Genomic DNA, 17281 nt, shown 5'->3' on the forward strand with positions numbered 1-17281 from the left:
GCATCAAGGGAAAGGACCTTCCAAAAGTGCAAGTTTAATGCAAGACTGAAAAAAAGATCCCAAGGTTACACTCTTTTATCTCATGATATTAATGTGGTAACAGGTTGAAACAGGCAGTGAAATATCAGTGGGACATACACATGCAGACATGTAAAAACCCTAAGGGGCTCAGCAGTCTGCAAATCATAGCTTATTTTTGAAATGAATACATTTTCATTCATTTCTCCCCAAGACAATCCACCATTTACAGATGTTGGAACCTGCAACTAATGTGGAATTATATTAGAATGAGAAAAACGAGTTACTGTGTTTTTGGCCACGATGGGCCATGCACACAAGATGACCTTGTAAGGTTTAAGTTCCACTGTGGTCCTACAGTGCTTAGCTTAACTTGCTCCATATCACACCGTCTTTAGTACACTAAATTGGATAATAATCAATTACTGTTTTGATGTGAAATGCTTTGAATTTTAAATGACTACTCCAAGAAGTATTGTGAATTGAAAGACACAAAAAATACCTTTTAGATATTTTAACTTCAGGTTAATAAATCAAGGGTCATATTGCATAAATGGGTGTCAATAACAGAGCAGTGACAACAATGGGCAACACCCAATGGAGTCACTTCCCAGTTGGTGGTCTTTGTTGCAGTGTGGTATGGTTAACTATTGGTAAATTACAAACACTATTTGAATGGGTAGGAATATAATGATTTTGAAATTTTGAAATTTAATATGCAGCAACTTGCATAATGTTTGACCAACTGAATGTAATATTCTAGCCCGAGTTCATCAAAATATCGTTTCAATAAATAGACATGGTAGAAATATGAAACATGTACACATTTGGAGAAGATGTACCCACCTTTAAAACAATGATACAAATAGAAATATAACCCATTTATGAAAATAAAGTGACATACAATTCAAATACAAATGTATTAAAATAACCATGCATATATTATATTGTATTTTCATTTTCTTTCCAGTTTTTGTTTTTTGATTCATAACGGCCAGCAGCCAAACACTACTGATTAAGAAAACACCTATTCAAAGTGTACAGCCCTCCAATAATTTAAAACAAATGCAGCATGTCAAATAAAAACCAATGAGTCAACACAAAAAAAATGTCAGGGGAGTCACAGAGTGATTCCTCAAGTGCCAACACCAAAAGAGCTGCATGCTGCATGGTTGAAGCTGACAGCATTGTGTGTCTGGTGCACTGAGGATGCACATGAGCCGAGGAAAGGTCCAGACGCAGTCATAACTGGGAGAGGAAATACTTCTGCATCAATGTAGGCCTGGGACGGAACTAATAGGTTGGCACACACAAAACGCCCCACCCTGGCTGTGTGAGCATAATGTAAGCCTCTGTTCAAGGTGCACGTACACCCATTGGCACATATGCATGGCTAATAAAATCATCTCACACCACATATGAACCGGGAGGATAGATCAGGGGAAATGTGATCGCCTTGGAGCACCACAGGTTCGATCCCCAGATCCGTACTTAGTAACCTCTGAGTGTTAAGTGCGTTACAAATAACCTATCATATCATATCACTGGTCACATGGGCACTAAATCTCGGATCAGGTATTATTACATTTCGTGAAAGAGCCACTAGAGGCGGTGGTCTGAATAACATGGGTAAGACAATCAGAATTGTAGCAGGTCTCTCATGGTTCTGTAAAGCCATACCTACCAACAACGAAGGATGCTCTGTTTGGAGGTTCACTGTTAATATAACTGAGTAAACGTATCATACTGACTCTGCTGTATGGGGCTCATTATGTAAAACTCTATGAAATATCTTGAGGTTTCTTTGTTCAGGGGCCACCGTTTTGGGATCTGATTCTCTGCAATTTGTCCAGTCCATATCTGCATTAGACGATGGAAATAAGCCCTCTATCTTCCTTTGATTATTGTGTTGCTTATTCAATGACTTGGTGATGGGTTTTCATCTTCTACAGTATAACATATTTGTATCGCTAATTGCATGTTCAAAATGTTATGAGTGACAAGTCCATTCATGATAAATTTAACAATCCACACTAACACCAGAATCACAGAATTATTTCATTTGCTCCATGGATTATAGTTCATTAATTTCACTGATAACAATCCCAACCCACAATCTGGGACAATAAACAAACTGTTTTGGTTAAAATATTTAATGTTACAAAGAAAATGTATTTGAATGCAGGTTATCCCACGCTTACAATACAGGGAATATAAACCAAAATGATACTTGCACATGGAGGCTTTTTATGCAACATTGAAATGACCTTACAGCCTTCGTACATTGCTTTTCCAGTCAGATTATATAAAGAATACATCATCGAAATTAACCCTTCTCAAATAAAGTCTGGTACTATATATATACTGCAAATACATAAATCAATTTAGACATATATGGGTACAAAGTCAGCATGCAAAACATATCAATATAAATACTTTCTGGTAGAAGGGATAGCTTTAAAATAACTGCACATTCATTTCTGTGATGCTTTCATTGCCAACTGAATTAAGTCAGTTACTGCAGGTGCACTCTCTGAGCCAAGCTATACATCGAAGTCTTATGTATTCTTCATATTTAGGGTGCATGTAACTAGCATGTAAGTATACGCTTAGAAAAATATAAATCTCTGGCTTAGAATGCCATTTAACGCAACAGGAATTATTGAGAAGTGTATTTTACTATGTCATTTTTCTTAGCTAAGCAAAAGCAGGTCACATTCATTATTTTTCTTCTGAGTTGTAGCAAGTAAACCACTGATTTCTGTGACCCTTTCACTAAATAAACAAGGCCTACACCAATTTTAGAAATAGCAGGAAAGGAGTTGTTGATGCTGGGTATTAGTCAATTTGCTTCATGGAATAGCAAAATCAATACCACAGATTCTGGTAGACCCTTGCATCTGAACAAACAGGTAAATTAGTGTATCTTTTTTTTATTAATTTGCAGACAAAAATATTCCTACTATAATATTCAAATGCTAAAGGGGGCAACATGTACATACATAAAATGGACATTACTTCACGTATTCAATTTCTACAGAGACGATCTAGACAGTAGTCGGCATCAGTTTAATATTGCTAGACCTTCTGGCTGCCTCTCTATTTTCAGTGAAACACATAGAAACACTTGGACAATAGAACTGGCAATCCAATCTCCTTCTCAGACCTTGAAACCAGGTATCAAGGTATCCCATGATCGATCCCATTTGAGCTTATTTGTTGTTTTCTCCACTCCAAAATGTCTGACTCATTTCCCTGTCTGCAAGATGTCATGGATGTTCTATGTTGATCTGCTTCATCTGCTTGCAAGTGTACATGCTCTGATGCCCACATTTTATATCAGCACACATATTATCTCGCACCTCCTGCATCAAAGGTGTTTTGATGCATCAATACTCATTGGTCCTCTCTGTGATTGGCCACTGTTTCCAATAGGTATCAGGAAAGTCCACCACTACATCAATCATTGGTATAGGCACCTTGATGGTCAGGCAATTGATGTTCTGAACCCTTTTGACTCTTTTTCTATGGCAAATGCCCCAAAATTACTTTATAAACTGCTGTTTGTGATGAAATTGATATTTACCTCCATAAAATCACTTGTGTAAATTGTGTGCTGTTCTGTACATCACCATTGTTTGTTATTCTGGTTATAATGCAGTGACTCTGGGTTCTGTGAGCTACAGATAATTAGTTGTATCAATATATGCTCTTATCTGTTGAAAGATGCATTTTCTAGATACGAAAACATAACGTTCTGGGATTTAAGCAAATAATGTTTTATGTTCCCAGAACACGTTATGAACGTGATTTCATGATTTGTTAGAACAATTGTAACTGCAGAATTCCATTTTATGTGCATTGAAAACATAGATCTGATCACTGGTTTGACAGCCTGACTTTATCATCTGGATTCTCAGATCAAGAGTCATTGGCCAGATGCTTTGGCAAAACCATTGATTCTCTTCTCCAACTGATACATTTCATATGCTTTGAACTTGAAGTATCAATTTACTGGATCCATGTTTTCCGTCCATCATACACCATATGAGTTAGGTCTTGACATATATAACAAGCCCATAAATACTAGCTAATGCTTTTCTAGAAAAGGGTTATTGTAAAGACGCAATGCCCTCTGTTTGCAAACAAAAAAAAAACATTATTTCTTGTGAACATATATTTAACAATACAAGCTAATTTGCCCAGTTACAATTTTTTTTATTTTATTTTTATCTAAGGTCGAGATTTGAGTTCAACCTATAATAAATCCCTTTAGAATACAACCAGCAGCTAGAAATTACTTATGGGAACCAGAGTTACATAGATAATTCTAATATATTGTTTACTTTTTCTTGTAAGTAGTTGACTCATGCTTCCTAAATAAGCACAGATGGTCTATTAGTCATTCTTGTAGAAGGGTAGATGACAACTTAATGTATATTTTTTGTTTTTTTCAAAATACTTTAGCAGGAGTAAACACGGATAGACAAAATTGCATTGACCTGTTTGGCTAAATGTAAAAAAGACAAATCTAAGCAGACTTCTTCCTTGCATCTTTAGAATAATTAAGAAAGCAACAACATATTATTGTTAACAAACATATGAATATTCTCACGTAATAACGTGTGAAAACGAATATAATGTAGTCAAATTTGAACTTTGCAACCATGGAAGGGATTTGGGCACTTTTAGGAGACTCAAGACCTACAGGATTTTAAACACTACAAAACACTTAAAAGGTTCTCCGGTCCTATCACCCTGGTCTTTCATGTGTTTCCTCATTGACATGTCTACTGCAATGTTATTGTATGTTTGTGTTTATTTAATTGTACATAAATGTCTTCCTTTTTCATGATACCGCACCCTCTTGAAAAATAAAATAAATCATACATATAAGCAATGTCAACAGTATAACACATATCTACTCATCACTTGTGAGAAAGTATAGATTTAACCTCTCAGTCCTGGAATCCATGAATGGTTTAACTTATGTACAAGAACTTGAGAAATATATAATGCATGCTATTCGTTTTAATACAACTTATATCAGCATTTCAACAGAACACCCAATCATATCAAACTATGATGTCCTCACACACGAAATGAGCAGAAAAAGCATTGGAAATTAAATAGTAAGGAGCAGTAAATGGCAGAAGGGCAAGCAAGCCCTGCCACAAAACAGGTAGTCCAGTAAGCATGCCTTCTAGGAAGACATCCAAATAGACGAGCGAAAGGTTTGCACTTGTACAAGAAATAGGTCAAATCAGCCAAACATTGGTGACCACAAATAATTGGCAGTGTGGTGCTGTGCACATTTGTCGTAGAGCATATCCTGTTTTTAAAGAAAATTGCAAAACGTCAAGGCAAAGTTGTATTGACACATACATACGCCATTAGAACCACATGGATAGATATATAGCACTGCCAGAAGAAGGTCAAGCTTGCCTCGTCCATAACAGTTGGAGCACATGTGTCAGAAATACAAGCATCATTTGCACTATTCGTCTAGCAATGGAAACAGCAGTTCACGCTTCCTGCCCACAAAACAGTATGCTATGCAGCACAGTAAATTTGAATGCAAACACACCGAACAGGTACAGCACAGATAACAAAAGATTAATTCTCTTTACCACAAAATTTCCCCCAAATGATGCCAGTACATGCTTCCATGCATGGCTTTACAACACAACTACTTTTCATCTACTTCAACAGATACAGTAGTTTTACAAATCAACATTGTTACTCTCCAATTACATACTAACTAAAATCATTCCATACAAACCTCCGAGAGAGCTAAGATCAGCCGAACAAGGTCTGATAGTGGTAGCTCCCTTCAGACTTAAAAACGGGGCAGGTAAATCCTTCCCTATAACCGCAGCAGGCTTTTGGAACAACCTCCCTGGGCAGTTAAAGATGGAAGCCAAATACCAACGCTTTCGCAAACAACTGAAAACCCACATCTTCAAGTAATATATACTACAACCTGCCCACCTACCTATGCAGCCCTAATGTCTCATGTTATGTGTTTTATTGTCTTACTTTTTGTCTTTGAGTTCTTGTCTCTGCGTCCCGAAGCTCGAGAGCTACCGGCGCAATACAAATAAACAAATAAATAAATAACTGACACGACACATCTTCTCCATCCAACCGTAATTTTTGGTTCCTGGTTTTCTGTCGTAACATCAATCCAGTCCTCAGATCTCTTTAATAATGTATTATTATGTATCACACGCTCCATTTTAATACCACACTTTTTCTGCTTCACATCATTATAAAAACCGATTGTGTCATTAACCAACGTAAGGATACTCATGGAATTAACTCCTGCATGATGAAAGGCAGAGATTGCATAAATACATTTACAGGTTAGACAGATATTACCAATTATCATTGCCAATGTTTGAAAATCTACATGCAATAGTGCCTGGCTATAGGGGTAAACTCAGTTTATTGGAAGAAGTGTGTATGTTCTCTTCTGTCGCCCAACAGCAATCTTCACTCACAGTAACATCATAGTATAGAAATTCTGAAGTCCATAAAGGCAGACCACAGCCACATCATTTCCCATTATCTTACTTACCAAAGCTATTTCATTGCGCTCTTATTCAGCAACAGAGTTCGTAAGTCATGTTCTCTGAGGTCTGTCTTCGAGTAAAAGGATTTGTAACGAGGGGGTGGAATATATTCCAGGAACTCCAAGTACATAAACAATGACTAGTCCATGGGCACATTTCACAGGTTTATGTGCCTGCACATTGCATAAAGTGAACATTTTGCACCGCCACATGCCAGGGCCCCGTTCCTTCATCATCTAGAGAGTTCAAAGGTGTGTGTCCCTCATATTTACTGAACCTGAGAAATTTGACAGCAAGGCAACATTCCTGTCTATTCATATGAAATCTAAAAGGGGCTATTTGTATCCTTTTAGGGTGGGATCATTCCAAGGTAATGGTGAACCCCTGAAGGAAAAGTAAGTGCACTTTTTTATCATCATGTTTATTTATTTCAGGTGTGCATAAAACAATCCATAAAAACAGTATAAGATACAAAACTACCAACCATTTATAACACAGTAAACCACAACATCGTTAATATCTCACAAATATAGCAGCTAAGAAGAATCTCAAAACACAGATCATCATTGGGTATGCATAATCACATTTCAAGTGGTATAATTTGCAATCGTTTATGAAGATAAAGTGCTGTTTTCGAGTATGTGAGCAAGGACCAGCCCACGCATGATGAGTCCACCCACAGCAAATCGATTTGGGCAGGCCGATATTGTACAAAGCCCAATTCCTGCAATAGAGGTCGTTTGAGAAGTCACCTGGCTTTTGCATAAGCAGGACAGAAGAATACCAAATGGGCCAAGTCCGCTAAAGGCGCCTCACACACAGGGCAAGTTCGGACTTCATCCCCCCGAACCATGCTGCCACTACTGCCCATAAGGGGATACAGTTGAACCATGCGCCAGATATGAGAATGCTATCCGCAGGGAACTTCACCCATAACAAATAGCGCTGGACACCCTGGGACAGCTTGCGGGTATTTGGCTTCAGTAATTCCATACTTTCTCTGTTCATGCTCACAAACTCATGAAAACAGGCTGTCCTTTGCTTTATCTCTCCATGGGAAAGCATACTACAGGGTGGGTACAGATGCGTAATGTTAATCACCGTCAGCTGTTTCTTGATATCGGACATCCATGGGACCCTACTTCCCAAATCCTTGTTAATCAGGGATATAATATGTTCATGGGTAAGTGAAGCTCTGCCATTGCCCAATACCCTGAGTCAATGCCATACTGACTGCAGAGAGACCGTATCCCCAATCGGTGTACAGCCCAATTAGACATGTACTCCAAAATGTGGAGCCAAAGCTGGCAACCCCAGCAGTTTCTTAAAGAATTGGTTCTCGGGTATCTGGACCACACTGACATTAGTGTAGCCCGACAATTCCATCCCAAATCTGGCAACAGTGGAGCAACTGGTCTCCCTCTAAACATGGGTTTGGTTACATGTGCCGTGGCACAGACATTAGCTGAAAATCTGACCCCCAGGTAGTCAAAAAAATCGACTCTTGTAATTACAATGTTCATGCAGTGCATAGCCTGAATTTCATCTTCCGTCTCCCCTTCCAACAAGCCATCACTGGCAATTTTGCTGCATGGACCTCCAAATGCAGCCCCTCTATGAAGTCAGCATAGTCATAGATGAGGGCCTGCATAGCTCTCCGGTACGCACCATCAAAACAGAATCATCTGCATACACATGGACCAGTATGGATCGGCCCCCCATATTTGGTACATTCAGAAAATATTTTAGGAGGTGCTTGTGCTTGTGTACCCCCAATTCAACTGGGAAGAAACCATTGCAGTGCCCATTAGTACCACTCCTGACACATGCCTGCGTGGAATCATGCAACCAGGCCAGAGGGCAGTTCATGGACCTGAGCATATTCCACAACTGGCCAGAATTGAACTTCTGTGCTCAGATCTATAAACAGCAAATAAATGGGCTCCTCCTTCAGTTAGATTGAGTGTGCCGTCACCACTAAAGGTTGAGCACCTGCTTAGCTGTACCTAGCCCCAGCCAAAAATCCCAGCTGGCCCGGGGAGAGAATCACACTACTCAGAACCCGGTCCTCTAGACGAGCCAGAATGGCACGGCTTAGTATCTTAAACAGAGAATCTAGGAGTGAAATGAGTCTGTACGAGGCAGGCAAAGCCTGAGGTCCCTTCTTGCATATCGGCTGAATAACAGCCATGGACCATGAGGGTGATATAGCACCACCAGCACATATTGCATTGAACCATTGCATCAGTACTGGGGCCCATAGATCAAGAGCCATATCAAATAGATCAGCCAGGACATTATCCAGAACCAGAGCTCGGTTGGAATGCTGGCAACATATGGCCTTCTTTATTTTGTCCACTGAGAAAACTATACTTGCCTCAGTGCCCTCCCCTTCACAACACCCCAGACTGTCCCCAATCATTAGCCCACCATGCTCATCCCCCCTCCCAGCACTCAATAAGAAGGAGAAGTGGTCCATCCAGGCCTTATCCGGTACATTACTGATCGGGGTATCCATATTAAAAATAGAGAAGGGGCCATTCTGTGCAATCTCCCAGAACTGTTTGGTGTCATTGACCCTGGCGGCTACCACCCAGGTTTCCCATGCTTTCTCCTCGATTTCCCTTTTTCTAGTGGGCAGAACTTTCTTGTAACGGGACACTAATAATGACAATTTTAAAAATCCCTGCACAGCTCAAAGTGGAGAGAAGGTGTGTCCTCGGTCTGGTACACTCCCAGTCAAACCACCCCTCTTTATCTGTCCTCTACATTTACCTGGGGCACAAGAAAAAACAGAGGAAAGCTTGGTCAACAGGACTCTAAATTCCTCTGGTATAGTATTGTTATCCACATTCCCTGACTGCAGATTCTCCAGTTCATGTAAACTTGACTGGACTGACTTTCTTAAAGTATCCTCCTTCTTGTCCTCCCTCCATTTGAGCCTATGCCAGGAGACATCTAAGGACACCTCCAAGGGATACACTTGGCTCAACATGACCACCCTTGGCGCAGAATGGATCTCTGGCAGGTTTTGATGATCCAAGATGTGGTATCTTTCCTTTGTGACTTAAATTTAAAATATATATATATGCATAGAAAAGATCAACCTGTTGCCCTTGTCCCATCCAGCCAAGTGCAGTTCAACACAATCTTTGCTCTACCATCAACATCAGTTTTTGGTGTGAGCCAAAGGTAAAGTCCATGCAATGCACTCCAGCCACTGCCAAGTCATGTGTTATGGGTTTAGGGCGAATACAGTTCAGGTCAAATCAGAGGAGTCTTGTCTAACTCCTCTCTAACTCCTCTCCAACTCACTCTTAACTGCTGCTCCCCATCTCCCTACAAAGGTATATACACTAACAATGTATTATACTCGAAATGAGGTAACATCCCCGGGCTCGGCCTCACCATGGCTGCTTAGCTGCCTGATGCAAGGTGTGACTGGCTTTGATGACCTTAGATACCCAAGCTACTCCTCACTGATGACGACCAACAATGCCGAAACATGTCTGAGTGTGCTTGTGCTCTCCTGCAGAAGGGATGTGACCAATCAGTTCAGCTGGACAGCCTATTTTGGGGTGAGATCAAACCTGATTTGCATATGTGCTTTCCTTTTTTTAATGGCTTTGGTGGGCGAGGAATGATGGTCTGGAGGGTTTCCCAGTGCAATGCCAGGCATTAAGATTAATTCTAAACCTTCCAGCCATCACCTCTTTTGTTTTGCTGTAGTCACCCCAAGTGGGACTGGTATGCCCAGACGTGGGTCATTGGGGCCTTTGCCTGCTGGGACTAGAGAACCAAGCTACATGTCAAAACATGCCCAAGACATGTCAAAACATGTCTGGGGATGCTTATGGTTTCGTGAAGAAGGGATGTGGCAAAGAGGTACACCCCTTTTGGGGTGTACCAAAGCCCGATTTGCATATGGTCTTTCACCTTTTGCAATGGTTTGGCAGGTGAAGAATGATGGTCTGGATGTTACCCAGAGCAATGGCAGATGTGACAATTAATTCTAAACCTTCCTTCCATCACCTCTTTTGTTTTGACATTATCATGTTAGGCATGCTGCATGGAGTGGAGAATGCCTATCCTAGACAATTGATCCACAACCAGTACCATTATTATTAGTGCAGGGTTCCAGTCCATAGACCATAATAACCTGATGCACATGCATTTTACAAGGTGCAGAGGACACCACAGCACCATACCACCAACTACCTATATTTTTGTAAGGCAAGTGCACACCTGATAGGTATACTTTTGTAAATGGATTCAAGGTAATTAATGGGTCGCTGGGGATAAAAACAACCTTGACACTAGGTTGTATTAACCAATGTAAACACAGCAGATGGCCACAAATATGTGATACCCTCCCGTTCCCTGCACACACAAGGGTTACTGAATGCACAATGAATTTGCAAATGATTGTAATGTTTTCAATAATGCAATTTATAACACAATTTATGTAAAAAAGAAGCACATGTTTACTTTTAGTTATATATTCACATGAAGCTCAATTACTTTTCATAGAATCATCATACAATTTAGTTCAAAATACAGTTGATTCCCAAGAAAACATCTTAATTTTGAGTAATCACTTTAGGTAAACAGTTCACACATCAGATTCCTCTCACTCTGTACTTATGTAAAAAAGTTCATAAAGCATATGTGGTCCAGCAGATCCTTATGTGTATCACTCCAGGCATTTTGGGGCTGAAAATTCCATTCTTCAAGAGTTGTTTACCCTCTTCTCTGTGCCTTTAATGTATCTACAATGTATAATTAATAATACCACTTTAGTGTCATTATTTATAAATCAATCATTAATAATCACCTGGATGTCCAACTCTTCCAGTATATGTTCCTTTTGCTGTAACTCAATGTCTTTTAAAACTTGTTCTATCTGGAACCCATGTTCTAGGCTGTAGACTGTCCTAAAATTTATCAAATAAGATATACACATTTCAACAAGTTCAGTATTTAGTCACGCGGGACTTTTGCTGAACTACAATTTGACGTCATTACGTTATTGAATGACACACAACAACGTGACGTCATCATGCCATGACGTTCTGACGTCACATATTTAACTAAGCCCATTTTGAGTCACCGCATTTCGGGTGCCCAGTTGAAAGTGGTTTTGAGAGCAAGTACACGATTTTGAGATCCAGTACGCTATTCCAGGTATGCCATTTTTTATGATGAGGAAACCTCTGCTAAGGGTGACTTCCTGTTAATGGTTGTATAAATTAGGTGAATTGCTACCTAAGATTGCTAAAACTAGACAAATGTTTTCTGTTACAGGCATACTGCCATTCACTTTTTCTACAAGCATATGGGCACGCTACAACCCGAGCAATAAACATAAGCCCCAACCACCAGACATGGGGTACGATTCTTTTGCTAGACACAGGGCATCATGATAGATCCTTGTCATGATGTTATTCATTTATATATCAGATTATGATCCTTACAGCCACTAACCTTCATCTTGATCCTCAGATATGGTGTCAGAACACGTTAATTCCCATGAGTATTGGAGACTACACCATCCTTCTACACAAATTCTGGAACGGGTGATCACGGTTGATGTAAACAGACAAAGTGATTTTTGTTATAATACAGTCAAAGGTAAAAACCATGTACAGCTTAAGATCTAGTCATTCCATCAGATTTACAAAAACCATGATAACTGGACAACTTGTGATTATTGTTATTGTGTGCGTTTTCAGGCACATTTTTACTTATAGCTTATTTGATTAATTTTAGGACAGTCTACAGCCTAGAACATGGGTTCCAGATAAAACAAGTTTAAAAATACATTGGGGGTCATTCCGAGGTTGGAGGTAAGGGAAAAACGATGTCGGTAAAGGATTACCAGCATTGCTTACCACTCCGGGCTATTCCGACCTGCCAACCCGCTATTAGAGACACCATAAATAATGGTGCCTCTAAAAGCGGCATGGGCGCGGGCACGCGGCCCATCATACCAGCAATAGCGGCATGCCGCTAAAGGGAGTAAATCACAAGTCAGGCGGACAAGCAAATACCAGCATCATGAAGGCACAAATAGTGGATCCCGGCATGCCGTAAATACCGGCATCAAGAACCAACCGTAAAATGCTATGTGCAGTGTTCTCAACTGCCACAGGTGCACACTATCAGCACAGGTGGAGGCAATGGAGTCTGGGCCTGTACAAAATGAGCACAACTTCACATCACACTCCTTCCCTCACCAAGATAATTCTAATGGTAGTATCAATACTTGAGCTGGAGGACATGCTTGCATTGCAACACCAGCAACAACAACAACAGCAACAGCAGGCACCACAGAGGAGATGCAGCAGGAGAAGGAGGGTAAAACAGGCCCAGCATGCCCCCCCAGTGCAGCCAGCGTAACCACGCAGGCAGCCCCCAATCCCTCGCATCAGAGCCAGTCCTATCAACCCATCCCCGGAGCAGAACCACACCCTGTACCGTCTGGACCGGGACACCATCACCACCATTGTGGACATGATACATAACGACATTGTCAGCCTCATTGAAATACACACCGCTATCCCCCCTCTACTGAAGGTAGTGTCTGTGCTCCACTTCCTTTCCACACGAACCTACCAGCACACAGTGGGGCACATGCATGGCATATCATAACCCTTATTTTCTCGCATTCTGAAGCAAGTGCTGGATGCCCTCCTGAACCACACAAGGGGCTACATATCCCTACCACGGACTCCCCAGGAGAATTTTGAAACAAAAGTTGGCTTCCATGCACTGGCAGGCATGCCAAATTGTATAGGTGCCCTCGACTGCACCCACGTGGAGTTGGTGGTCCCGAATGCCATGAAGGTGGTGTACCGGAACCGTAAGCAATACCACTCCATCAAAGTGCAGATGGTATGCGACAGCAGTAAGATCATCACACATTGTTGTGCCCGATATCCTGGATCATCTCATGACTCAATGGTCCTGCGGATCTCCACGCTACCACACTTCTCGGAGCAACATGCTGTACGACGTGCCTGGCTGCTTGGTAAGTTGCAAGATAGGCACATTGCAGTGAAATGGGGGGAGAGATGCACACACCACCATGGTTTCAATGTTTATGTGACAGCACAATGTGCACATCGCTAAACACTGTGCCCCAAAGCATCTCAAACAGAACATGACACCAAAATCCCATAGGAATGAAGTAAAGTCGACACCTATCACAACATGACTAACAGTAAACCACCCCACATCCCACAACACATGCACCACTCATCAGCGGACCTCGGCCTCTATAACACTGTCCAGCAACATGCAGTGTATATGCACTATGTTGCTGTCTCCAGCGGATCACCACACAGGACAAGCATCCATGGAAGAGCATTGGACTGAACCACCAAGGGAATCCACTGTCTGTCACAGGGCCGCCACAACCACAGGAATGCTGCATGTCACCATGGGAAAAATCAGCACTGAATGCCTAATATTGCAGAGCCTACTGCCAACGCTCCCAATCAGAAAATCCTACAGAACACAACACATCACTAAATTGACACAGACACAGCTGTATGCGTACACAATGCATGAGCCACAAAACAGCAGAGCACACTGTGTATCATCTTGAATATGCAACCCACACCATTATTCCATGGCACAGGACACATTGACGGCCTAAAAATGGCATACAACCAGGGACATGTGCATGTGACCAACGATAATCTGCCGGCAAGTGTGACTAGTACAACTGTCCATCATCAATCGACTGACATATACCTTTTTTTGCCTCCCATGCAGGTGACAGTGGCTATCCCTTGATGCCGTGGCTCCTCACCCTTGTCCGATAACCCATAGAACAGGCACGAGGAGGACTACTATCGATCCCACACCCGTACCCATGTGGTCATTAAGCAGACCTTTGGCCTGTTGAAGGCATGGTTTTGCTGCCTTAGCCCGTTGGATGGTGCACTCCTCTACAGGCATGTGAAGGTGGCCAAGATCATCATAGCATGTGTCATGCTGCACAACATGTGTATCCGACGCAACATGCCCCTGCCCACTGACATTGAACTGCAACCACCTGGTGATGATGAAGGGGATGAAGAAGTGGCTGCCCATCATCGCAGTGCCGTTGCACAGGAGAGACGTGCTGTGCATCAGTCAGTGATTGCACAATATTTCTGACACACATGGCTGCAGAGCGTGACATGATAGTTGGACAGAGGCCAGTGGGTGTGGGGGCACATATACACTATGCACTGTATATGAATAAATGACACATTCGCAATGATAAATGTCCACTCAAGTTTTTCTTTTAACACAACGGGTTTATTGAAATATACAATGTAAACGTAAGTGCACTAACCCTCCACAACCCTCACCCCCCTCCGCCTCCCTCCCACAACTCCCCACACACCCTCGCCCCCTCCCATTCTGCCCACGACTCCACCACACACCCTCACCCTCCCCCCACACATGTCCCAACAAGTGGCTAATGCACTCCCTGGACCAGGTGGCGGCATGTCCGGCCGGCGCAGGGTGCGCGACGACCTGCGGAGTGGACTGGTCTGGGTTGAGTTGGAGGACGATGGTGTGGCCGCCTGCTTCATCTGGGGTGCCGGACGTTCTGCCTCCATAGCATCAGCGATGCGGCTGAGGACCTGCCGCAGGGTGGATACCTCCTCACACAGTCGGCTTGTATTGTCTGCAAAAATCTTGCCCAGGGAGGTGGTGTTATCAGCAATTGTCGTGCCCACTCCTGCCTTGCCTGGGCATTGTCATTCACAAACTGATGGACAAGGGCAGTCAGCTGTCCTCATGACGCTGTGGCCTCGCCAGTACACCTGTGGAGGTGGAGGGTGCTGGGGTGTCATGGTGGATTTGGATGGGCTCCACTATCAGACTCATGGCCCCTTGGTAATACTCCCCCCCCCCATACTGCTCCGGGGTGGTGGCGTGGTCTGACTCCAAGGATGTGATCTGGGGGGATGATGCTGGACTTGGTGTGCAGGGCTGTTCTGAGGATTCATCCTCCACAGGCACCCACACCTCTTCCTGTGCCTCCTCCTGAGCCAGGGGTGCTGTGGCTGCCACCTCCCCGACTGAGCTGGACTCAGCTGAGTGTGGAGCATCAGCTGTGTCCTGTGGCAGTGGGACCGGGGTTGCGGCTTAGGTCTCGGCTGCCCTTGGCGGCACCAGTGCCATGGCATCTCTAGGTGTTTTCCGTGGTGGTGCATGGCGGGCCTTGGTTTGGGCCCTTGAGGTGGAAAGCCTTTTGGCCTCATCCCGGGCCCTCTTCTGGGGTGTGGTTTGCTGAGGGGGTGAGTCCTGTGCCTCGCTGTCATGGTCAGAGCCTGTGGGGGTTGAAGAGAGGGACAGCATGAGTGATGGTTTGAGAAGCATCATGCATGCATTTGTATAATTGCTCATCTACATATTAGAGGGTTATAGGCAGTTGAGTTTGGACGATCACGTTGCTTGCTACATTGCTGGGTAATGCAGGCATCCGTCAGTGGTCACTCATGTTGGGTCAGATGTATGGTATGTGACATGCATATTTCTTGGGGCCTGAATGCAGTGTGACTCATGCCATTGACATCTTAGTGTAGTTTGTGTACGGTATGGAATTGCCTTGATGCATGCATCTGCATGTGTCTGTTCTGCATACCACATCTTTGCTGGGAATGTGTGTGTATTGGGCCATGGCTTGCCTCTTTAGAAAGACATATTGGTGGGCTATCATCAAACTCTGCATTACAGTGCTTTCTTAGGACACTCACCTCTGTCTGCCGATGACGTGGCGCCACACTCCATGTCTCCGACACCTTCTATAGACTCCATGCCAATCAGGCTAGCACATATGTCCTCCCACCGGGACAGCGTTATGGGGGAGCTTGCTCCTCTGCCAGTTGACATTGCCTGGCTCCTGTTGGCAGAGAGTATGTTGCCGACTCGCAGTCTCAAGTCGTCCCACCGCTTCCTGCAGTCCTTGATAGTGCGGGGGGTGTTACCGACTGCGCTTACTTTCTGTGCCACAAGTGCCCAGATCTCCTTTTTTGCCCATTATGGCCTCCCTCTTCATGCTTTGGGGGGGACACAACGTCAGCATGTTCTTGCAGGGTCTCAGCTTGCATGGCTAGCTCATCTTCATTGAAGTGCTCCTTGCGCTGGCGGGAGGCACCCTTCTTCACAGCCTTAGGCATTGTGGTATAGTAGAGAATGGAATTTCACAAGCAGCAGTATCATACAGGTCCTGGCTGCTGGGATGGCAATGGATTGTGTTTTTAAAGATGGCCACTGGGCTCCTTCCCGTTCCTGTGTGATGACGCTACTTCCAGTTCCGCTTATTTATGGTCACCGTTATTAGCAGTCACCACTATTAGCGGTGGCCGCTAATGCCGCATTGGTTCATGCCGTTAGTGCAATCTGCGCTTTACATGATGCCGCTAAGGGCCTTTTTCGGGCCTTTTACGGCATGGCGGTGATGCCCTTACTGGCATGGCACAAAGCTCATGCCTGCAAAGTCATAATAGTGGGCTCTTGACTACACGGACACAGTATTTGCTCCATGCCGTTAAGGACAGTCACTTACCTTCTTACCTCCAACCTCGGAATTACCCCCATTGAGTTACAGCGAAAGGAACATATACTGGAAGAGTTCGACATCCAGGTGATTATTAATGATTGTTTTATAAATCATGACAGTT

The sequence above is a fragment of the Ambystoma mexicanum genome, chromosome 7q (assembly GCF_040938575.1).
Source record: "Ambystoma mexicanum isolate Mex_15411 chromosome 7q, UKY_AmexF1_1, whole genome shotgun sequence".
Lineage (NCBI taxonomy): Eukaryota > Metazoa > Chordata > Amphibia > Caudata > Ambystomatidae > Ambystoma > Ambystoma mexicanum.